General features: G+C 40.6%; 1 protein-coding gene across 8 annotated transcripts in view; it reads right to left on the bottom strand.

The window, feature by feature from the left end:
- The window catches only part of LOC140737937 (amyloid beta precursor protein binding family B member 2-like), a 265,420-nt gene extending 256,170 nt beyond the window's left edge, over window positions 1-9,250 (bottom strand). For 3 of the 8 annotated variants that reach the window (XM_073064771.1, XM_073064778.1, XM_073064770.1), the window contains exon 1: window positions 8,925-9,250. The gene's annotated coding sequence lies outside the window, so the exon portion shown is untranslated. The remainder of the gene's footprint in view (window positions 1-8,924) is intronic. The other 5 variants (XM_073064775.1, XM_073064776.1, XM_073064779.1 and 2 more) reach the window with 3 other exon arrangements.
- Between the last annotated feature and the right edge of the window lie 16,446 nt (window positions 9,251-25,696).

The raw sequence follows: 25,696 nt of genomic DNA, 5'->3' as shown, positions 1-25,696 counted from the left end.
TGCAAATGCAAATATGAATAAGTCGCAATAAATAACGAGAGCATGAAATAAGATAGAAGAGTCCTTAAGTTGAGCTCATTGGTTGTGGGAATATATCAACAGATGAGTGTAGTTATCCTCTTTTGTTTAAGAGCCTGATGGTTGAGGGATGGTAACTGTTTTTGAACTTGGTAGTGTGGATCTTTGATGATGAATGCTGCTTTCCTACGAGTGTTCTGTATAGCTGTGCACAGTGGTTGGGAGGGCTTTACCCATTATGTACAGGGCCAAATCCACTACCTTTTGTAGGATTTTCCATTCAAAGGCATTGGTGTTCCCATACCAGGCTGTAATGCAGCCAGTAATACACTTTCACTACACATAGATAGAGGTTTTTCAAGGCTTTTGATGACATGCCAAATCTCTGCAGACTCCTGAAGAAGTAGAAGTGCTGTCATGTTTTATTTGCAATTATATTTATATGAGGAATCCAGGACAGGTTCTCTGAAATAGTGACACCCAGGAATTTAGTTACTGACCCTTTTCTCTTCTGATCCTCTGATGATGACTGGCTCATGGACCTCTGGTTTCCCTCTCCTGAAGTCTACAATCAGATCCTTGGTCTTGTTGACATTGAGTGAGAGGTTGTTGTGATGACATCAATCAGCCAGATTTTCAATCTCCCTCTTGTATAATGATTCATCACCACCTTTGATACAACCCACATCAGCAAACTTGAACATGGTTGAATCAAAGTACAAGGCCAGATAGATGTCTTTTTTGCGTTTGTTTTCCTATAGCATCATTTTTTCCACCTGATCACACTTCCTCCCACCAAGTTTCTTTCATATTTTTCTGTCATCACATCATTTCCAAAGATCCACTTTTCAATTCAGTCCCTATAACATACCGTAGTCTTCCTTTTTTCACAAATTATCTTCCATCATTAACAAGGCAGACATTACTTGCTCAAAAAGATTTGGGTCCTCTGCTTACATAATAATTGATGCACCATCTCACAAACTACCCTCCCTTATCTGTCTGCAGCTCCAGCAACGACCTCATTAACTGCCAGACAATCCACAACACCCGAGTGAAAGGAAGTCATCTTCAATCCTGTGGGACGAAGAATCTTCAAAAACTAATTAATGTATTGACTCCTGATAGCATTGTGCACTGCGAGGGAAGTGACTGCGACTGCACTGCGATTTCAGTCCAACATATAGTAATTCAGTGTGGCAATAGTAATGTCAGAAAGCATGATGCAATTCAAATGAAATGCTCCCAATTACTCTGGAGTTAATGATACCATTGTGGAGAATGAACAATGGAGAGCGGATAATAAACAATTAGCACAAAAAATTTCCTGCCAGTAAAACTCATTCCAATTTTCAGACCGGTACTTTAATTAGGTTTCCTGCTACTATGCACCGCATTACAGGCTGCCCCTGTGCTCAGCAACAGACGGTATTTATGTCACACCTTTAACATAGCAAAACATCCCAAATTTCCTCACAGAAACTTGGTGAGAAAATTTAGTAGTGAGCAATATAAGGAGACAATAAAAAGATGATTTAACACTAGTTCCATGACGCTGGTTTTAAAAGGAGAGCCTGAACAAGTGCTGGGAAGCTATTTGAGACACTAAATCTTAATAGTTGAAGGCTGAACCACCAAAGAGTTAAAGGGGATGATAGTGAAATGGAAGGATTTTAAAAGGGGAATTGATTTTTTAAGGAGGCATTTTCCCTCCTTCCTACATGTTTATGACTTTGTAGGTGCTAGCTACAGATACACACCTCTGTGTGTAACCTGATGACCTGATGAACACACGTTAACAACAATCCTATCTATCATACCACATCACTTCTCTTGGCTCCTTTGCTTTTTTTTTGAAAATTCTTTTACCACTCAGTTGACATCCAATAATGTTTACTTAAATACAAATACAGAAAAAAATATTCAGGCAACATCACAAAGTCTATTGACCAACTACTAATACTATCCCTCCCAAGATTACTATTTACTATCTGAAATAAAACGTCTTCTCAACCATATTGTCCTACTAATCCTGAACTTGCAAAGTTTACCCTTTTTGAAGTGCTGACCACCTACTTTCACCTCCATAACAGTGCCTAGTGCCACCCTGAATTCTTTGCGCCTAAGCAGTATTCTCACATCCGAGTTGGAATTTACAGTCGGCCAAAACTATGTACTCCCATTCTAGGCTAAAACAACTATGCAGATAGGAAACGGTATTTCACTATGGAAGGTATGGTCTTTCAAGCAAGATGTTAGCCCAATATTCAGTCTGCATTCTCTGGTAACTACAGATAACTTTCAATGGCACTGATTTGAAAGGCTAAGGTTCTGGCTAGTATTTATTCCTCAAAGACAAAACTAATCATCACACTCCCATTTGGGGAGCCTGATTTTTATAATTGGTTACTGGATTTCCTATATTAAAACAGATGACACTTTGACATGCAGTGCTTTAGGATAACTTGAAGTACTTAAGGCACTGTATAATGTAGATGGTTCTCATTTGTTACCAGAACAAAATTATTCCACTGCTCTCCAAGATGGTTTCCACCTTGTACCGCCTGTGAATCCAAGTCCGTGCAACTCTGCCACAATAAGCTAACATGCACCAACTCATTAACAACTGTGCCAAGTTAACTGACTACTGCCTTGACCAAACAACATGAAGTTGTTATCATCGTCAAATATTTCGATAGCTTAATTACTTGTGTGACCCTCCATCCTACCAAGACCTCTATGGTTATTAAATTCGAGCCTTCTGTGCTTCCCCATTTGTCATTGCTCCATTACCGAAGACCTTGCTTTCATCTGTAGAGGGCCCCAATGTCTTATGTTACACTCCTCCACTTATGTATCCTCTTTAACTGTTCAGTATTGTGAACAGTTTTGGGCTACTCATCTTACAAAAGATGTGCTGGCATTGGAGAGGGTCCAGAGCAGGTTCATGTGGATGATTCCCAGAATGAAAGGGTTACCATATGAGGAACATTTGATGGTTCTGAGTCTGTGTTCGTTGGAAATCAGAAGGATGAGGGGGTGGGATCTCATTGAAACCTTTCGAATATTGAAAGGCCTAGACAGAGTAGATGTGGAAAGGATGTTTCCAATGGTGGGAGAGTCCAGGACAAGAGGGCACAGCCTCAGGTTAGAGGAGTGCGCGCAGAGAGGCGCCCTTTCAAAACAGAGATGCAGAGAAATTCCTTTAGCCAAAGGGTGGTGAATTTGTGGAATTTGTTACCACGCGCAGCTGTGGAGGCCAGATCATTGGGTGTATTTAAAGCAGAGATTGATAAGCTCTTGATTGGACATGGGATCAAAGGTTACGGGGAGAAGGCCGGGAACTGGGGTTGAGGAGGAGATAATAAAGGATCAGCCATGATTGAATGGCAGAGCAGATTCGGTGGGCCAGATGGCCTAATTCTGCTCCTATGTCTTATGGTCTTTAAAGTTACTTCTTGAAATCTATCCCATGACAACCACTTGGGCTTTGTTATACAACCATCAACAGACTCCTTCCCCCCATGTAAGTATTATACAAAGCTCACAAGTGGCCCTCATCAAGATCTCAAACTGTGTATGAACCTTCTTTAAACAGTAAGTGGGCCATAAATCGTATGGTCTGCCTCTTGCCACAATTGCAAATCTTGAAAATTGTGGCCATGAAATTCTGCAGATGGTGGAAGTCTGTTCCACCAAGACCATTCATCTGGACTGAGCCCAAAACATCGAATGTTCATTTCCCTCCATTAACTGGCCCACAGAGTTCCTCCGGCATCTTGAAGGATCCATTTCATCACATCAGCTCTTTGGCCAAGATGGGTTCTGAGCCAAATCCAAACCTTCTGGTGGTCCTCTGCTCTACCTTTACAGGAAGTTGCCTAGTTACACTAATGCCCATGCTAACTCCCACTGACAAGATCTGCAAACCATAATTACAAATACTCAAAGTTACAGCAGTAATGCACCTTACCTGTATCATCACAAGGAAACTCCTTCATGGCTTCAGCCATTTTTCTGCAACAATATAACCAGACAGCTGGCTTATTCCATTTGTAATTTCCTGTTCCCTTGGCCAGTCATAGCTTTACACGTGTCTGGTGATGCAAATCATACAAGCTATTGGCATTCAGTGACTCAAAGTAGCTTGTGATGATTAGCAGCGTGTCATCAACTACAGGTCCTTTCTTCAGTATGGATAGGCATTTCCTTACTGGGCAATCAAATTCAACATTGGAACAACACAGGGCCAGCACCAATCATGGATGAATATGCATCCATTTTGAAGCTTCTAGATGAAATGTTATCAGGCGCTGACTTTCAATTTTCACCTTCTCAATATGGTTCTTGACAGGGAATTTGAAGCCTTGAGGTAAATGGTGTCTATGCAATGGGTGACCTTGGTGCTGCGTCAGTTGATGTTACACTTACATTTGCATTATGACTAGATCAGTGATAAGAATTTCATCGGTGAAAGTGCCGTGTTTAGATTTAGGTTGATTAGTACCACAAAGGCCTATGAGCCTGGCCTTAGACCACCTTGGGATGTATCGGTACTGTAAGAGCAATCTCTTAAATCACTGCACACAACCCTATAAAATCAAAACAGTGAACGCAAGGAATAGAGTCTGGAGTATTAGAGATGGGTTTTTAAGGCTCATTGCAGTTATAAATAAGTGAGTCAATAAAATCACATAGTGGTTTAAACTTTGTTTTATATTTTGGCCAAGTGGAGCACTAAAAACTAATGAGGCCAGGTCAATGGGTTTGTAGGATATGTTGTTGGTTAGAATATGAATAAAATAAACTCTGGATGAACTGCTTTACAGAAGGTTGAAGGCTTTCCAGGACTGCTAATCCTGGGTGTGACAAAAACAAGCATGAGCTGGGGTTTAGCTTAAGTGAAAACCAAGGAACCTTGAAGCAACTGATTCATTCTTGGTATCAAAAAAGTCTACCAACTGTTTACATTAATGATCCACTGGGCAATCACCTCACCAACAAGGAATGGAATATTAACCCATCAAACTATAGCCACTAATAGAAAGGGGGGGAGAAAAAACACTCAAGAACTAGAGCTTTTTGTTTAACCAAGTAGCATGATCCCATATATGGAGGAAAAATGCTGTCTTTATATAACAACTTCAATCAGACCATCAACATTTCATTTAAAGATGCCCGAATACTGAAGGTTTTATATTAATTGCACCCCATAGGTATAAACACAGTAGTTACCTCAGCATTTATAATAGTTAACAATTTTGCCCAAAACCCTGCATACCAGTGTGATTTAAAGCATGCAACAGCAAATACTTAAGGCACCCTCTCTCTGCATAACATTCAATCACTATCCCTAAAGGCATCAGACAAGGGAGGTCATCCTGCCATAATGAAGCTCAGACCTTTACCAACAGCAGTCTCAGATTTCATTACCCCTTTTCCACACGTTAATATACTCACAAATCATCCTCATCTAGAACTAGTAGTTCTCAAATATTGTGGGCAATGCATCCGTGAATAACATGCAAGATCCTGGAAAGGCCAGATACTCACTCTTTGGGCAATTTGAAACTGGTTAGTAGATAACGTTAGCAAACAAATTCAAACACAAAGTATTAAATTTGCAAAAGAAGAATCCAAATTAGTAGACTGATAACATTGGCCAGTTTCTCCTGTTTTTGAAAATGATCTGGACAAAATAAACTTTAATGTAAGCAGTGCCTCAAGGCACAGTGAACAATAAAATCCAAATTGAGCTGAATGATAATCCTAAAAGCAGATTAAACAAAGAAACCATTGTATATTTCAGAAGAAAAAGTGAAGCCAACCAATATGAGTCTTCAGCTTCTATAAGTTATAATACTGTTATAATATTGTGAAGAAATTACTTAACTGAATACATTTAATCAAGATAAAGAAACACAATCATTGCACCTTGCATTATAATCCTTAACCTGGAATGAAGAAACTAAGAAATGTACAAGTTAGCAATTATCTGCTGAAATATTGGATGGACTAAATATCCAGCATTCCATTTCTTACATTGTTGTATTATAGATAGGGAGATTTATTGCAAAGATTTCATTACCAATATTGAGAGCATGTGTCCCAATAACTAAAATGATTCATTATTTGACTCCCAAAGACAATTAAACTTAGCTGGCTTGCTAAATCAACATTCTAGCTGTCTCTGCTGGTGACTGCTGATCAACATTCACGTACATGATGCCCAACATCTCAATGATACTGCATTTCAATGACTTCTAGTTAAAACAAAATAGATAAATGAGACTACCCATTTTGGTTCCCCAGAATATCTCCTTTTACAACCAGCAAACAAACAAATTTGTCTTGCTGTACAATGCAGTCAATAAAACAAACTTAAACATTTTTGGTAATAGGGTCTGATAAAAAAGGGATTATGAACATCTGTGCAAAAAGTAATAGAATTTACACTTAATGTGATTCCTAATGTAACATGCAACAATAAATGTTCTGAATGAATCTAAAGAAAAACAGGAAAAATGGAAGTGATCCAATTTTAAGTGTTTGGGCGATTGTGATAAAGCATTGTGGTATTACTGAAATTTCAAAGCAGGCCACATTGTTTCCCTTTTCCTCTGGCATGGTTACAACCATTTCTTTGTACTGACAATTTCCACATCATTACTGCAATTTCCAATTTACATTCTGTTGTCAAAAACAGATGTAATTTTCATTAATGCACATTAAAATGTTGAAATGTTATGAAAATGCCTTTATTTCCTACAAAAGACCAGATAACATTTACAGGCATACATTTAAAAACTGTTATTTCCTTTTTTTTTAGAATGCTGGATGTGACAATAACATACTGCCATTTTTAAGCACAAAGGACTTACAAAGATCAAGAGGGTGTGCCAAACTTCAACCACCCAATTAAGGAAGGAAAACACATTGTGATCAAATTCGTTCATTTTATATTAAAGGATAATTACTCTTCATTACCTCGCAATTCCAAAGCCTCCAAGAAAAGAATACATGAAAAATATAAATTGTATAAAACTGCAGCAGTATTGCAAAAATCAGAGCAGATCACTAAAGAAATCTTTATTTCTGAAATGCACAAATGACTTGTGACTTAATGTTTGAATACTTTTGCACTGACGTTTAGCTACCAAATTCAATGGTTTATTTGGCAGGAAACAAAAGCAATCAACCTTTGTTGTTGGGTAAATGAAAAAAAGGGGTGAAGGAGAGGCAGGAGTAGAAACAAATGCTTATTTTAAGCTTGGTTTGACAGAATCTCTCAAAATTATGCCACACATTGTTTCAAGCATGAATGTAATTGTATATAGATTAATTACACCTGGAGTCCAAAATTACAATATCGTCAACATTAATTACATGAGTATTTCGCCAATTACTTGTTGAAGAATTTATGCTTTACGTTTCAGAACGCATATTTTGTTGAATAAAATTAAACCTGTTCCGATTTAAGCTGAAATCCTCGAGACATTCTTTACAGGACAAAACAACACGCTACTACAGTGCAATGGTTTGAAACGTTAACCCGAGTTTAAAAACAGTGAATAATAATCTCTCATTATATTAAAACAACCTGCATTTATGAAAGATGTCCTGAGAAAGGAGAAAATGCATTTAAGCGCTCAGTTCCGTTTCCATTGTAAGCCAACACCGATATTTTATTTTAACCATTTATAAAACTAAACAATGAACCTCCAAAGACTTGTGTGCTTTATCTGGCTTTGCAAAGACAGGAATAAATATTTGTAGCTTCAGTCTAGATAAATGAAGAACAATTTCAATTGGTTGAAATCAAAAGCAAGGTAACTAAACAGAAATGTACGAGACTAGCCAGACGGGAAATTGAAGAGCGCCAATCACTTCCTACTTTCTTGGGAGGGATGGGAGAACCAATTAAGAGACTCAAGGCAGATGATCCGTTATTTGGAATGTAATTTAAAACCATCGATCCCGCAGGGCGATGCACCAAAAAGATGCAGACACAAATCATCAGGTTGCAGCAGATGGAGAGAGGAACAGATGCGAGAAGAAGGCGAGCCAGAACCGAGAGAAACGTGCGCGAGTTGCCGGCTCTGTTCTCCTGCGGCGGCCACTACACACGACTGAAATGTAAACATTCAGCCAAGTGCTGTCCAATCATTTCTGCTCACTGCTAGCTGATTTATGCATTGAACGTGCTTGAATCGCTTTTTGTCAAGCTACGCGTCAATAAGCACTCCATAACGATCTCTCCGTAATAAAAAAAAATAACCGATGTTACAGCACCTACCACTGTCCTCAATCATCTGTGCGTGAAACAAAACAGCAGACTACCTCGCCCCTCGCCTTGAAATGGAGCTCGCAATTTTCCCCCTGCTGCCTCGGGCTCTAACAACAATCAACTTTAATAAAACTGCCCCGGCTTTAACATCACGACCTCTACAAGAACCAAACGCCAGATCACAGCCACACTTGGCGGATTTGAAAGCAGTAGACTAGACGTGTTGAGATTCTCAATGGCACAAGTCCCCCACTACCTTCTACGTGTTTTCAATCCCGCTGTTCATCTGACTCCCTCACTATCTCTCTCTGCCCACTACTCTCCCTTCATCCCCACGTTCTCCATAGCAGAATCAATTGTGCTTCCCTCGTACTCATTTATCTGCTAGCCACTCAATTTTACATCTTAAGCTCTTACAATAGTAGTATTTGGAAAATAAATATGTTTTGTTGGAGTGGCGCAGCGCATTCAGCACTTTGACACCGCAACCAGCAATAACCCATCACTACATCCGCTTTCTTTTTAAACAGTATTTCTTTCCGTCCACTGTTATCCACACCTTCAGCGCCTTTTACTTAAAAGAGAAAAACAGAATCAACACTGGTTACTGCTCACTCACGCTGACTCCGATTTTCTTTCCCTTCTGACACTTCGAAACCAGCCTTCCGACCACAAGCCGCAATCACAGTTCGCCTCGCACTGTCTGCCGCAATCCCTGTCCCCGTTGCCTCCTTGCCGCTGTCAGAGGAATCGCGACCCTCAGCACCCTGGTCGCACTCACCGCCGCTCCGCCGGCACCGTCCGCGCGCCGAGACTCGCTCCGAATGTGACGGCGCTGGACGTTCCACCGCGGCCAGCACAAGATTCTTCACATTCCATACGCCGCGCTCAGCCTCCCGACTCCAGGTTCCAAAAATCACCGCAATCCCGGAAGAGATTCCCCGCCCCCCTCCTCCCAAACCAATGCGCAATCCGGCGGAAGTGACCCTCTTCCCTGGGAATGCGTAAACAGTGGGAAAGAATTCCTTGGGGAATATACAGAGAGCAGCATGTGGACATACTAGTGGGAGTTCAGTTTTGAGCTAGCGGGGAGTTTGTCCCAAATAAAAGTTAACGGCGTGCATTTCTTTTTTTAAAAAAATCGTAATTGTATGGCAATTTATAGCACTTGTTATAACCTCACTCTTCTAAAAAATAAATGTTACTTTTTTCTTTAGAGTTACATGTTCACGATTTACGAGTAATTATGAACATACTTATATTTTAAATGAAGGCCTTTTTTCTTCCTCACGAATAAATTATGTCGATGGTTTTTGAATTATAAAATGAAGTGTCGGGCCAGAAGCAGTATTATGGCAAACTGCAGTACTTGTAGGACACAATTGTTTACTTGAATCGCAAAAAAAGGACTATGGCGAAAGACGGAACAGGTAGCGTAGCCACTTTAGGCTGAACAACCTGACTGAATTCTCTTAGACAATTTATAACTTCTAATGTACGGGTAGAGTGTAAAAGGCGATCAAACTGAATTAAATTATATGAGGATGGATATTTGGGAGTAATCCAGTGGAATAATTAAAATATAATTTCACCGTATGAAGCCATTAATAGTCCCATTTCACCTTAGGATCAAGACAGCAGCCTTCCTAGCAGTCTGCAACGGATTGGCTTGGTGGCTAGGCGACGGAGTTCGTATTCTGAACCTAATGATTTTGCTTTTCCCACTATTTTGATGGGAGAAAGAACTGCTCATCCAGCAGCAATGTAAGGCAAGTAGTTTCACAATTTAGAGACAGAAATGGGAATAGGAAAAGTAAAATTGGGTATGCGGAGTCTTTGGAAAATGCTGTGAAGGGGATAGAGCTTATACACAGGTAAGGGGAAGAAACTGTGGAAGAGTTTGGGTTTGAACTGGAAATTAGAGGTACTATTGCAGGGATGGGAAGTGAAGCTCTTAATGTTTTGAATATAATTAGACATCTAATCATACAGCTTGATATATGAATTCAGAAAGCTAGACAGCAAGTGGATGGAGGTTAGGATAATATCAAAGGCTGCAAACGAAGGACGAGGGGAGATGGCTTACCCTTGTTACCATAACAAGGAAGGTTACTTGTAACTTTGAATAGAGCTGTATTAGGATAGAGGCATGCATGTGGGTGGAGGGATTGGGACATGGAGTTCTACGATGGATTTGAGTGGCAAAGGATCATGCAATGTCACTGTAGAACAAATATTTAAGAACAGGGGGTAAGTGTTGGCATTAACAAAGGAGTTAAAAGTTTGTTGGTTTTTAAACAGGAGTGCAGACAGGTTTGAAAAACATGAGGAGGAAGAATCATTAACACTTTCAGCTAACGCGTAGTATAACAATTTCCAGAAAATAAAGCAGGATAAAATGAATACATTTAAGGAATTAATCCAGAATTTCTTCTAATAAATGGGGCTCCTCACCAGCCTAATATTCTAATATTTATTTTATTTGATAATCCAGAGCTGCTGATGACATTCTCTGAAACATTTCCTCTCTGCCTCCTATCCATTTGCCATTCCCTGCATGACAACTATATTCGAAAATACACGAGATGGCTGGCTCCTGAGGAAAATTGAGACATATAAGATCCTAGGGGAACCTTGACAGGATGGATTTGGAGATGATGTTTTCTCTTGGGGAAGAACCTGGGCAAGGTTTAAAAATAAGCACAGTATAACCCATTTAAGATAGAAATCAGACAAAAAGAAAATTCTCCAAGGATTGTGAGTCTTTGGAACTCTCTTTCTCAAGGAATGGTAGGAACAGAACATTTGAATATTTTTAAGGCTTGAGAGGCAAAGGGGCAGAATTGCAGAGTTGAGGATAATATCAGAGCAACTATAATATTATTGAAAGATTGAGCAGGATCAAGGTGGCCAAATATCCTAATTATGCTCCCAACTACATTTGTTCATCTCACACAAATAATGTATGTTCTTCAATCATTATTTAAAATGACACATAAAGAGGCCCTATACACAATGTGGTGACAAGGGCAGATCTCCTGTGGTAAGTAACTCACTTCCTAACTCCTCAAATCCTACCCACCATCTACAAGTCTCAGGTCAGGATTGTGCAACTTTAATGACATTCAAGAAATGTGACACAATATAGAACGTATCAGCCCACTTGATAAGCACCGCATCCACAACTATTCTCTCAGTCCAGCACTAATTCATAGTTACAGCAGTTTGTGCCATCGACAGGATGCATTGCAGCAACTCACTGACCAATCTACAACCTCTACCAGCTACGAGCTTTGTTACCTCTTCACACGAATAGTCCTCCAACATATACCCAAGTCCCAACACCGTCCAGTCCAGGTGAAATCCCTTCCAGTTCTGAGACCCGTACCAACAAAGTACCTACCAGGATTTAACCTGAGAAAAGCAAAATAGGCATCTTTCACAGAATCCCTTGATTAACTTATCAATACCACACCACCAGAACCTGATCATTATGATGAATTTGTCCAACTAATCTGGAAAGTAGCACAGCAGAACATACCTAGAGGCTGCAGAATCAAATATATTCAGGGATTGACTAGTAATGTCAAGCAAAGTTATGATGAGTATGTCAACTTATCTGACCAAGACCCGTTTGGTCAAGACACAATTGAAATGGGAGAGTCAGTTCTGTCCCTACTGGGCCAAGAGAGACAACAGCGTTGGCAGGAGCTTATAGAAAACACAGACATGACCAAGAACAGTAAGAAGGCATGGGCAACTGTTCGGAAACTCAACTCAGACAATAGACCACCACAGAGAATTGCTGCCGTAACACCTAATCAGGTTGCCCACCAACTAATACTAAATGGTTGACTAAATAACAAGGAATGGAGGCAAAAGAAAAAGCAACATCAGGAGACGGAGTCAGCTCTGTCAAACGGGAATAACAACTTCCCACCTCTCACCCTAAAGAATTAAAGGATATAGTATCACAGCTAAAATCCAACAAAGCTGCTGGCATAGATGGGATTCTTAATGAATTCCTTAAAGATCTTGGACCTAAAGCACTCCACTGGCTTCCGTCCCTTTTTAACTGTTGCCCGAGATCATTAAAAATACCTAAAAAGTGGAGAAGAGCGAAAGTTGTTGCTGTCCTAAAACCCAATAAAGACCCCAACATTCCTAAAAATTACAGACCGATTTCCTTGTTCTGCACCCTCTATAAACTCTACGAGAGACTCACACTGAAAAGAATATCCCCCTTAGTCAATGTTCTTCTAACACCAGTCCAAACCAGGTTCAGGCCAGGCTGCTCTTGCTGTGGTCAAGTCCTGAACTTCACCCAGTATATTGAGGATGGCTCTGAAATGTGACATATTACAGGGGTAGTATTCGTTGACTTACAGCAGCATATGACACTGTGAATCACAGAGGCCTTCTACCAAAATTATCTAAAATGTTAAAGAACGAAACCTCAGTCAAAGTAATAAGAAGCCTCCTAGAAAATTGCAGATTTTATGAAAAAAATGAATGGAATTAAGAGTAGGTGGTGTCCACAAAAGAACGGACTACCACAGGGATCAGTCCTGGCACCTCTACTATTTAATGTTTACACAAACGACCAACCAACCTTTCCTAACACACACAGGTTTATCTATGCAGATGACCTATGCATAGCAACACAAGCTAACTCCTACCAAGAAGTTGAAGTACAACTTACAGCAGTCCTCGAAGCAATGAAGCAGTATTATGAAAAATGGTCTCTGAACCCAAATCCATCAAAAACTCAGGTGTGCGCATTCCACCTGAGGAATCTTGGAAACTCAAGATCTTCTGGTATGGGAAGGAGCTCAAGCACCGTCCAACTCCAAATTACCTGGGCATGACACTGGATAGGACGCTTTCATTTGCCACCCACATCCAAAAACTCTGAGGGTAAGTTGGCTCTCGCAACTCTCTCTTGAAAAAATTAGCAGGCACGAAATGGGGAGCTAATGCTCACACACTTAGATCAACTGCCCAAGCACTCTGCTATGCACCTGCAGAATACTGTGCACCTGTGTGGAGCAGATCAGCCCATGCGAAGAAAATAGACCGTTGCTTAACGAAGCCTGCAGAAAAATCACAGGCACACTGTGCCTCACACCCACTATCATCATTTACAGACTTGCAGACATTGCTCCCCCAGAGATCCAAAGACACACTACAACAAAAACTGAAAAAGGTAAACAGAACTCGGATCCACAGCACCCACAGCACCATCATGTGCTAGTTTCCAACCGCCTAAAACCAAGGAAAAGCTTTGCTACAGTGGAGGAACTACCTCACAGAACCTCCCCCCAGAACATACAGGATTGATCTCTGGCAACAAACAGAAGCCAGAACCCCACCAAACAATACAGTGCCAGACCCCACAGAAATGTTGCCAGACCCCAGGGGCACTGCTTGACAGACGGAAGTGGTGCACTCTCAGCAGAGCGAAAGTGGGAGTTTGTAGGACGGAAGACAATATGGTGAAGTGGGGTTTAAAGACCAGCGAATCCTGTGAGTGTGGTGAAAGGGTGCAGAACATTGAGCACGTTCTGCGCAACTGCCCACTCTCACCTGATTTAGCTGACAATGACCTGCTCAACACTAGAGTGGCTGGCTGTCTGGTGTGACAAGCTATGATGATGACCAGCTAGAACAACGCCATTGCCTGGAAGTCGCTCTCCAAGCCACATGCCATCCTGACTTGGAAAGATATCACTGTTCCTTCACTGGCAATAGGTTAAAATCCTAGAAATCCTTCGCTAACAGCATTATGGCCATACCCAGGCCTCAAAGACTGCATCAGTTAAAGAAGACAGCTCACCACTACCTTCCCAAGGGCATCTACATGGGCAATTAAATGCTGAAGCTCACATCCCTTGAATGAGTATATATTAAAACAACACTTTAACATAATGAACTTTCTTATTTCACTACAAAGAAAATATCCAACATAAATATGTGTAATTTAATGTACATATGACATTATTCTAAATAGATATAAGTGCAATTATTTATTGAAAACTTTCCAATGGAGGCTCTGCCCAATGTTTAAAATGACACTGTGGCTCACTGATTTCAGATTGTAGGGCTCCACTGTTTGACTTTGCATGCTTAGATTAAGATGACGACAATGAAATGTAGCATTATGACATCTTCCCCTTCCCTATCTACCCGCCCATAAGGAAGGTGGAACTTAAGTTATAATCTTCTCCACTAGGAACATACCATAGTTATCTACGATAACCACTAAATAACTGTTACATGTGCTTCTGTCTGTGTTATATATTGCCACTGGAGTATAATTACACGAAAAATTACACCAGGGACTAGTTTTTTTTTTCCACTGGCTGCGGGGATGTTAATGCTGATAGTAAAATATCTTTTCCTTCTTAAGTTGGGACATATTGCGCAATCTAATTCTTCATTAGATTCATAGTCCCACTGGTAATATTGATGGTCACGCCTTGCTATTTCCATTAACATTTTAATTAGGAGTTATAAAGGGTTTTCTCAATCTTTTCATTAAAATTTCATTGCTTCTGACAGCTTTTATTAAGACAAATATTACGAAGATTCTAGTAACTTTCTGGCAATATATAATGCAGACAGAAACATATATAACAGTTAGTGGCTACAGTAGACAACCACAGTATTGGCTTACTTTGAGGTAAATTACAACCAAACCTTCACCCTCCCCACAGTTATAAGCAGATAAAGGGAAGGGATAATGCTGCATTTTGCATATAATTCTAATGATATTAATATATCTTTAACTTTTGCTGTCTTAATTTATCTTAATTTAAGCATGCGAGGATCAGCCATCCTCAACCCTGGGGACCAACTCTAGTAGATCTATGCCATAGTAGCATTCTAAAGCAGCCAGCATAATCAAAGACCACAGCTACCCCAGACATTCTCTCTTCAACCCTCTCCCACCAGGCAGAAGATACGAAAGCCTGAAAACATGTACCACCAGGCTGAAGGACAGCTTTAGTTCCACTGTTATCAGACTCTTGAATAGAACTCTTGTACAATAAGATGACTCTACCTCATTATGATCTTGCACTTTATTGTTTACCTGCACTGCACTCTCTCTGTAGCTTTTACACTGTATCCTGCATTGCTACTGTCAGATCATGCCGTTTTTCACATCTTCCATCACGTAGGAAGTACAGAAGTCTGAAGTCCCACACAACCAGGTTCAAGAACTGTTACTTCTCTGCAACCATTTGGTTCATAACTAACTGGCAGAACTTAATTACTATAATTTAGCAACTCTATAGTATCTTTGATCACTTTGCACTAAAATGGACTTTGTATTTTTTGTTCTAATTGAGTTTTTTATAGGAAAAATTGTGTACATTTAAGTTCAATTGATGTTTTTTTCTTGTTAATGCTGCCTATATGAGGCCATGTGCTTGTGATGTTGTTGGAAGCAAATTATTCATTGCACCTGTGCATAAGTAACTTGTGCATAGGACAATAGAAACAATGTTAAACTTCACTATAATAAAATACCATAATTATCAGAAATGCTAAAATAATTTATGTTATTTGAAATAATTTGGGAGTGCAGAAATTTGATTATCCACATTTTCATAACTTGCAAAAATTTCATGAATTCTAACAGCTTCATGGAAAGTGGCTTAGCTTCACATTGGCATTTCAAATATAATTGAGTACATTCTGTTGATTTTTCACTGATTTGGTTTCTTGATCCAACAAGATAAATTGTTGCCTTACTGTTTAGTTTATTTGATGCCATGTTGGAAATGGCAACAGCCAATTTGTAGATAAAGCACTAACTTAAAACATAGAGCACAGTAGAGTATAATGCTGTAAATGCCCTTCAAGTCATGATGTGCTGACATTTTAACCAACTCTAAGATCAATCTAACCCTTCCCTCCTACATAGTCCTTCATTTTTCTTTCAACTATGTGTCAGAGTCTCTTAAATGTCCCTAATGTATCTGCTTCTACCACAACCCTGGAAGAGTGTTTCATGCACCTACCACTCTCTCTGGAAATAAAAACCTACCTCTGACATTCCCCCTATACATTGCTCCAATCACCATAAAATTATGCCCCGTCGATTTAGCCACTTCCTTCGTGGGAAGAAAGTCTCTGAGCATCCACTCGATCATTGTTTCTTTTCATCTTATATACTTGCATCAAGTCACCTCTCATCCTCCAAAGAGAAAAATTCTAGCTCACTCAAACTTTTCTGATAATTTATGCTCTCTAATCCTTGCAACATCCTTTTAAATCTCTGCATTCTCCCCAGAGTTTCAAATCCTTCCTATAATGAGGCAACCTGAACTAAACACAATACTCCAAGTGTGGTCTAACCAGAGTTTTATGGAGCTGCAATGTTATCTCATAGCTTTTGAACGCCATCCCTTAACTAATGAAGAGCAGGACAACACATGCCTTCATAACAGTCCTATCAACTTGTGCAGCAACTTTGAGGGATCTCTGGATGTTGGATTCAATTGTTAAGGATGAGGTGATGGAGTACTTGGTGACACAGGACAACATAAGTACAAAGTCAGTATGGTTTCCTTCAGGGAAAATCCTGCCTGACAAACCTGTTGGAATTCTTTGAGCAGATTACAAGTAGGATAGATAAAGGGGATGTAGTAGATGTTGTATATTTGGACTTTCAGAAGGCCTTTGACGAAGTGCCACACATGAGGCTGCTGATCAAGTTAAGAGCCCAAGGTTTACAGGAAAGTTACTAACATAGTTAGAGCATTGGCTGATTGGTAGGAGGCATCAAGTGGGAATAAAAGGATCTTTTTCTGGTTGGCTGCCAGTGACTCGTGGTGTTCTGCAGGGGACAGTGTTGGGACCGCTTCTTTTTATGCTGTATATCAATGATATAGATGATGGAATAGATGGCTTTGTTGCCAAGTTTGCAGATGATACGAAGATTGGTGGAGGGTCAGGTAGTGTTGAGGAAACAGATAGGATGCAGAAGGACTTAGACAGATTAGGAGAATGGGCAAGAAAGTGGTAAATGAAATACTATGTTGGAAAATGCATGGTCATGCACTTTGGTAGTAGAAGTAAATGTGTGGACTATATTCTAAACGGGGAGAAAATCTGGGAGTCTGAAATGCAGAGGGATTTGGGAGTCCTTGTGCAGAACACCCTTAAGGTTAACTTGCAGGTAGAGTCGGTGGTGAGGAAGGTAAATGCAATGTTAGCATTCATTTCAAGAGGTCTAGAATACAAGAGCAAGGATGTGATACTGAGGCTTTATAAGGCACTGGTGAAGCCTCAAATTGAGTATTGTGAACAGTTTTGGGTTGCTCATCTTAGAAAAAATGTTGTGGCATTGGAGAGGATCCAGAGGAGGTTCACAAGGATGATTCCAGGAATGAAAGGGTTATCATCTGAGGAACATTTGATGGCTCTGGGCCTGTACTCGCTGGAATTCAGAAGGATGGGGGGGGAGGGGGAATCTCATTGAAACCTTTCAAATGTTGAAAGGCCCAGACAGAGTAGATGTGAAAAAGATGTTTCCCATGGTAGGAGAGTCTAGGACAAGCCTCAGCGTAGAGAGGCGCCCTTTCAAAGCTGAGATGCAGAGAAATTTCTTTAGCTAAAGGGTGGTAAATTTGTGTAATTTGCTGCCACGTGCAGCCGTGGAGGCCAGGTTGTTGGAGTGTATTTAAGGCAGAGATTGACTATGGGGAGAAGGCCGGGAACTGGGTTTGAGGAGGAGTAAAATCAGGATCAGCCATGATTGAATGGCGGGACAGACTCAATGGGCCAGATGACCTAATTTTGCTCCTATGTCTTATGATCTTATTATAGCTGAGAGCTTAATGTCGAAGGAAAATGTTGAATAATTGTGGATAGAGCTAAGGAACTGAAAGGGTAAAAATACAGGTTGGTGCTGAATTCCAGGAGGGGGAACATAAAAGCCAAAGAGAAAGCATATGGTATGGCAAAAATTAGTGAGAAGTTAAAGGATTGGGAAGCTCTCAAATACCAACAGAAGGCAACTAAAAAGTCATTAAGAAGGTAAAGATGTAATACGAAATTAAGCTAGCCAATAATATTAAAGGGGATACCAAAGGTTTCTTCAGAAACATAAAGTGTAAAAGGGAGGCGAGAATGGATATCAGACTGTTGGAAAACAATGCTGGAGAGGTAGTAATGGGGGACAATGAAATGGAAGATGAACTGAATAAGTATTTTACAACAGCTTTCACTGTGGAAGATGTTAGCAGTATGGTGGAAGTTCCAGGAGTCAAGAGGCATGAGTGCGTGAAGTTACCAAACCAGAGAGAAAACTCTTGGAAAACTGAAAGGTCTGAAGGTAGATAAATCACCTGGACCAGATGATGTACACCCCAGGGTACTGAAAAAGGTGGTTGAAGAGATCATGGAGGCATTAGTAATGATCTTCCAAGAATCACTAGATTCTGGAATGATTCCAGAAGACAGGAAAATTACAAATGTCACTCCACTCTTCATGAATGGAGAGAGGCAGAAGAAAGGAAACTATCGGCCAGTTAGTCTGACCTAAGTGGTTGGGAAGATGTTGGAGTCGATCATTAAGAATGAAGTCTCAGGGTACTTGGAGGCACATGATAGAATAGGACATAGTCAGCATGGTTTTCTTAAGGGAAAATCTTGCCTGACAATTCTGCTGGAATTATTTGAAGAAATAACAAGAAGGAATAACAAAGGACAATCGGTCAACGCTGTGTATTTGGATTTTCAGAAGGCCTTTGACAAGGTGTCACACATGAGGTTTCTTAATAAGCTACGAGCCTATGGTATTACAGGAAAGATTCTAACATGGATAAAGCAGTGGCTGATTAGCAGGAGGCAAAGTGTGGGAATAAAGGGAGCTTTTTTGACTGGCTGCTGGTGACTAGTGGAGTTCCACAGGGGTCTGTGTTGGAACTGATTCTTTTTATGTTATATCTTAATGACTTGGATGATGGAATTGATGGCTTTGTTGAAAAGTTTACAGATGATATAAAGATAGGTAGAGGGGCAGGTAGTTTTGAGGAAGTAGAAAGGCTACACAAGGACTTCGACTAGGAGAATGGGCAAAGAAACAGCAGATGGAATACAGTGTCACAATGTGTATGCTCATGTACTTTGGTAGAGGAAATGAAAGGGTTGACTATTTTCTAAATGGAGAGAGAATACAAAAAACTGTGCAAAGGGACTTGGGAGTTCTTGTGCAGGATTCTCTAAATGTTAATTTGCAGGTTGAGTCAGTGGTGAGGAAAGCAAATGCAATGTTAGCATTCATTTCAAGAGGAATAGAATATAAAAGCAAAGATGTAATGTTGAGACTTTATGAAGCACTGGTGAGGCCTCACTTAGAGTATTGTGAGCACATTTGGGACCCTTATCTTAGAAAGGATGTGCTGAAGCTGGAGAGGGTTCAAAGGAGATTCACAAAAGTGATTCCAGGATTGAATGTCTTGTCATATGAACAGCTTTTTGTGGCTCTGGGCCTGTATTCACTAGAATTCACAAGAACAAGTGGTGACCTCATTGACACCTATCAAATAGTGAAAGGTCTTGATAGAGTGGATGTGGAGAGGATGTTTCCAATTGTGGGGGAGTCTAAGACAGGAAGATGCAGCCTCAGAATATAGGGATATCCATTTAGAATAGGAAAGGAGGAGTAATTTCTTTAGCCAGATAGTGGTGAATCTGCAGAATTCTTTGCCACAGACAGCTATGGAGGCCAAGTCTTTATATGTAATTGGGGCAGAGGTTGATAGATTCATGATTGTTCTGAGCATGAAGGGATATGGAGAGAAGGCAGGAGATTGGAGTTGAAAGGTAAATTGGATCAGCCATGATGAAATGGTGGAGCAGACTTGATGGTCCAAATGGTCTAATTCTGCTCCTATATCTGATGGTATTATGGTCTTATGTTCTTATATACTATCTGCCACTTACTTGCCCGTTCTCCCAATCTGCCTAAGTCCTTCTGCAGACTGCCTGCTTCTTCAACACTACCTGTCCCTCCACGTATCTTTGTATTGTCTGCAAACATTTCCAAAATCTAGTGATTCTTAAACACTATTACTAATGCTTCCACCATCTCTTCAGCTACCTCTTTCAGAACCCTGTTGGATAGTCGGTCTAGTCCAGGTGTCTTACCACAAGCAGAGAGGGGGAATTATAATGCTATTGGACACGAACTTGGGAGTGCAAGTTAGGAATGTATGTTCTCAACAAAAATATGGAGGATGTTTCAGGAGCAATTGCATGGGTTACTTGACAGGTTTGTCCCATTGAGGCAGGAGAAGGGATGGTAGGGTGAAGAAACCATAGTTACAAGAGATGTGGAATATCCTGTAAGAGGAAGAAGGAAGCAAACTTAAGGTTCAGGAAGCAAGGATTAGACAGAGCTCTTATGAGTTATAAGGTAGTCAGGAAGGACTTAAGAAGGGACTATGGAGAGCTAGAATAGGACATGAGAGGGCCTTGGCAAGTAGGAATAAGGAATACCACAAGGCAGTCTTCACGTAAGTGAAGCACAGGAGGATGACTAGAGTGAGGGTAGGACTGATCAGGGGTAAAAAAGGAAACATCCTGGAGTCAGAGTAGTTAGGGGAGGTCCTTAATGAATACTTCATATTCACCACTATGAGGGATGTGAGGTCAGGTAAGAGCAGGCTAATGTGCTGGAATACATCATGATTAAGAAAGAGAATGTGTCATTGATTCATAGAGCATTACAAAGTTCAAAGTAAATGTATTATCAAAGTACATAAGTTGTAGAGTTCATGAAAGTGAGTCTATGAGTTGCAGAATTGGTTCAGTTTTGGGCTGAGCAAAGTTATTGACTCTGGTTCAAGAGCTCTAATGGTTGAGGGGTAATAACTGTCCTGAACTTGGTAGTGTGGGACCTGAGGCTCTTGTATGTCTTTCCTGATGGCAGCAATGAGAAGAGAGCACAGCCTGGATGATAAATGCAGCTTTCCTTGTGGATGTGCTGAAAGGTGAGGAAGGCTTTCCTCATGATGGACGTGACTGTATCCACTACCTTTTGTTCAAGAACGTTTATGTTTCCTTACCAGGTCATGATGCAACCAGTCAGTATGGTCCATTACACACCTAGACAAGTTGGATAAAGTTTTAGACTATAAACCACGGGTGCAGAATCAGGCCATTCAGCCCACTGAGTCTGCTCTACAGATGCATCATGGTTGATTTCTTATCCCTCTCAACTACATTCTCCTGCCGACTCTTCATAACCTTAGGCAACCAGAACAATCAAGAACCTATCAACCCCTGCTTTAAAAATAGAAACATAGAAAACCTACAGCACAATACAGACCCTTTGGCCCACAAAGCTATGCCAAACATGCTCTTACCTTAGAACTACCTAGGTTTACCCATAGCTGCCTTTTTGTCTAAGCTCCATGTATCCATCCAGGAGTCTCTTAGAAGACCCTATAATTTCTGCCTCCACCGGCAGCCCATTCCACACACTCACCACTCTCTGCGTAAAAAACTTACCCCTGACATCTCCTCTGTAACTACTTCCAAGCACCTTAAAAATATGCCCTCTCGTGCTAGCCATTTCAGCCCTGGGAAAAAGCCTCTGACTATCCACACAATGTCTCTCATCATCTTGTACAGCTCTATCAGGTCACCTCTCATTCTCGGTCACTCCAAGGAGAAAAGGCCAAGTTCACTCAACCTATTCTCATAAGGTATAGTCCCCAATCCAGGCAATATCCTTGCAAATACCCAATAACTTGGCCACAGATGTCTGTGGCAGTGAATTCCACAGATTCACTACCCTCTGGTTTAACCAATACCTCCTTATCTCTGTTCTAAATGGACATTCCTCTATTCTCAGGCTGTGGGCCTGGTCCAAGACTCCCCTCTCCATATCCACTCTATCTAGGCCTTTCAATATTCAAAAGGTTTCAATGAGATCCACTCTCATTCTTCTAAATTCCAGTGAGTAGAGGTCTAGAGTCATCAAATTATCCTCAGACCTCTTTTATGTCGCAAGACCCCACTGGACATTAAGAGCTTAAAGTACTTAACCTACCCCATCAGCAGGTTGCTCATTGATGGAGAAACAGAAGGAGCTGGACTTGGTGTGGATTGTGCTGCTGCCAGCATCAGAGAGTTGTTAGAGTCAGGGCACAAAGGTGGTGGACAGTCTATCGACGAGTCACTTTTCCTGTGATTGCAAGTCTCTGATGGGCATTGTTAATGTGCAATGCTGCAAGTCTGCTTCACCAGCTTATTGGTGAATGGCAGGGCTGGGTGCCAGGGGAGCTGCGTGGCTTCGATCGTAGTGAGGATTGAGCCTCAAGTCACAGTGTCTCCCACTTGCAGCTGCTCAAGAAAGAGGCATCGGAGCCGGTGTGCTCCACCGGAGTGCCAGAGGAGGTGTGGTGCGGCATCCATGCTGGAGATTGATCTGCTCTCTAGTGTTCACTTGGCAGACGACAAGATGTATGATGTTTGACTGTAGACTGCCACAACTTTCATGGACTTAGGGATTTGGACTATATTTTTTTGTGTGTGACTATATTTTACTGCTACTTTAATGTGTTACACGTGCCTTGTGCTGTGTATGACTGTTGGTACTGTGTTTTGCACCTTGGACCTGGAGTAACTCTGTTAAATTTAGCTGTATCATTGTATCCATGTATGGTTGAATGACAATGAGAATTGAACTTGAATCCAATACAGTACATCACAATCTCTTCAGTTACCTCTGGGGTGTAGTCCATCCGTTCCAGGTGACTTATCTACCTTCAGAGCTATCAGCTTCTCAAGAACCTACTCCTTAGTGATCCAACTACACTCACTTCTGCCCCCGACACTCTTGAATTTCTGGCATAATCTTAGCGTCTTGCACATTGAACGCTGGAGCAAAATATTTCTTAAGTTCATCTGCCATTCCTTTTTCCCCTATTGCTACATCTTCAGTGTCATCTTCTCGAGGTCCAATATCCACTGTCGCCTCTTTTACTCTTAATGTAACTGTAAAAACTTCTGGTATCCTCTTTAATATTATTGGCCAGCTTTCCTTCATATTTCACATTTTCTCTCCTTGTGGCTTTTTAGTTGCCTTGTGTTGGTCTTTAAAAGCTTCCCAATCCTCTAACTTCACATTAACTTTTATTATATTAATATGCCCTCTCTTTTGCTTTTATACTGTCTTTGACTACCATTGTCAGCCACGTCAGTCAACCTTCGCATATTACCTGCTAAAACTGCAGAAACTACCACAGGATCCGGGTGGGCGCTTTCACAGGCAAATAGCTGAAAGAAGATGGCAATCATGCACGTGAGAATGCACTCATTCCAGCCAATTAGGGTTTCTTTGTAACTGTATTTACCTCACTTCTTTTTGACTCAGTCCTTGTTCTCCACAAGTGATGGCAATGCTCCCTGTTTACCTTAATGTACTTTCTGGGAAAGAAAATTAGTGATTTAGATAGATGATGTTAAAGGAGCAGCAGTAATTTATTTCTAGGTTACTGCTTTTGAGCTGCAGTGATGGTGTTGAGTTTTAGTTAGTTTGAGAGTCTTCAGTTAGGGGCCCTGATGGTCCAGCGCTTATTATTTTCCTTTAATCTGTACAATTCTTATTTGTTCTTTTGAATAGGTACATGGAGCTTAGAAAAATAGAGGACTATGGGTAAGCCTAGTAATTTCTAAGGTAGGGACTTTCTGGGCCGAAAGACTTGTATTGTGCTGTAGGTTTTCTATGTTTCTATGTTTCTAAAACATAGCGATCTGTTCATTTCATGTCTGCATCTCTTTCTCTGCACTTGGGCTATCACTGAACTCCTGTCAACGTCTGCTCTTCTGCCTATCCAAAGCTGTGCTAAGGGTTAGAGAGTTGTGGGCCTTGTCTCTGAAATGCTCACCCCCAAGAGATCTATCACCTTACCAAGTTCAATGCATAGTATTAGCTCCAGTATGACCTCTCCTCTAGTCCGCCTGTCCACATTTCAGGAATCCTTCATCGATACACCTAACAAATTCTGCCCCATCTAAGCCTTTAGCAGTAATAAGAGTGAGAGTTCACAAAAATAGTATGAGTTAGACAATAAGACCTTAAAACATAGGAGCAAAATTAGGTCATTCAGTTATGGCTGATATATTTGCTCCCTCAACACCATTTTCCTGCCTTCTCCCTGTAACCTTTAAAGGCCTTATAATCAAGAACCTATTAACCTCCACTTTAAGTATACCCATGCACAAACATCAGATTCATTTGAATAGTTATAGACGTCTCATAAGAACAGGATATAAGTAATTCTCCTGTCCTTTGAATAGTACTTTTGAATGATTATATCCAACATGAAATATCAATGGGATAAGATTTCTTCCAAATACTGTTTTTATTATAAGGCAGATTTCTTTGTCTAAGAATTCAAGACTATCTGGTAAGAAGACTATTAATCTTCCTAGGTCTCTGACCTCTAACTGAACTTCTAATGTTCACCCAACACTGGACTCAAGCTCACATCTTTTAGGTCACTCCCTTCTCCTCTCATGCTTGTCTGAATTCATCCTATCAATGAGACTTAACTCCTTTCTGGAGCCTTTGGGCAGTAAGAAACCTACATTAGACTATTGTTTCACAAACAGAAGAAAATCTGCAGATGCTCGAAATCAAATCAATGCTGGAGGAATATAAAATGCTGGAGGAACTCAGCAGGCCAGGCAGCATCTATGAAAAAATGTAACCAGACAACGTTTCAGGACAAGATCCTTCATCAGGACAGACTGTTGTTTATTGACTACAGCTCCACCTTAAATGCTATAATTCCAAGCAAACTCACTTCCACACGCCTTGACTTGCATCACAACATCTCTCTTTGCAATTGGATTCTTAACTTCCTGTCCAACTGACCTCAATCAATAATGATTTCCCATAATTCCAACACCACAATTGTCCTCAATATTGGTGCCCCACAAAGTTTTATCCTCAATTCCCTGTACATTCAGAACAGTATGGCCAGCTTCTGCTCTCAGTCCAACCACATGGTTGCAGATGATAACATCGTGGTGGGCTGCACCTCAAATAATGATGAGTAGGAATAAAGCATAGGATCAACCTAGTTATATGGTGTTAGAAATACAATCTTTCTGCTAATGGCCGAAGAACCAAAGAGTTCATCATTGGCTTTAGGAGGTTGATGCAAATGCTCCTGTTGTATCAACTATGCTGAAGTTGAGAGGGTTGAAACCTTCCTAGTTCCTAGGAGTGAACATCACCAATAACTTGTCTTCATTGAACCAGATTGACACCAGAGCTAAGAAAGCTCAACAGCACATGTAATTCCTCAGGAACCTAAAGAAATTTGGCATGTCCCCTTTTCCCCTCACCATCTTTTTCTC

The sequence above is a fragment of the Hemitrygon akajei genome, chromosome 13 (genome assembly GCF_048418815.1).
Source record: "Hemitrygon akajei chromosome 13, sHemAka1.3, whole genome shotgun sequence".
Classification (NCBI taxonomy): Eukaryota; Metazoa; Chordata; class Chondrichthyes; order Myliobatiformes; family Dasyatidae; genus Hemitrygon; species Hemitrygon akajei.
This window is presented reverse-complemented; position numbering and strand designations above follow the sequence as displayed.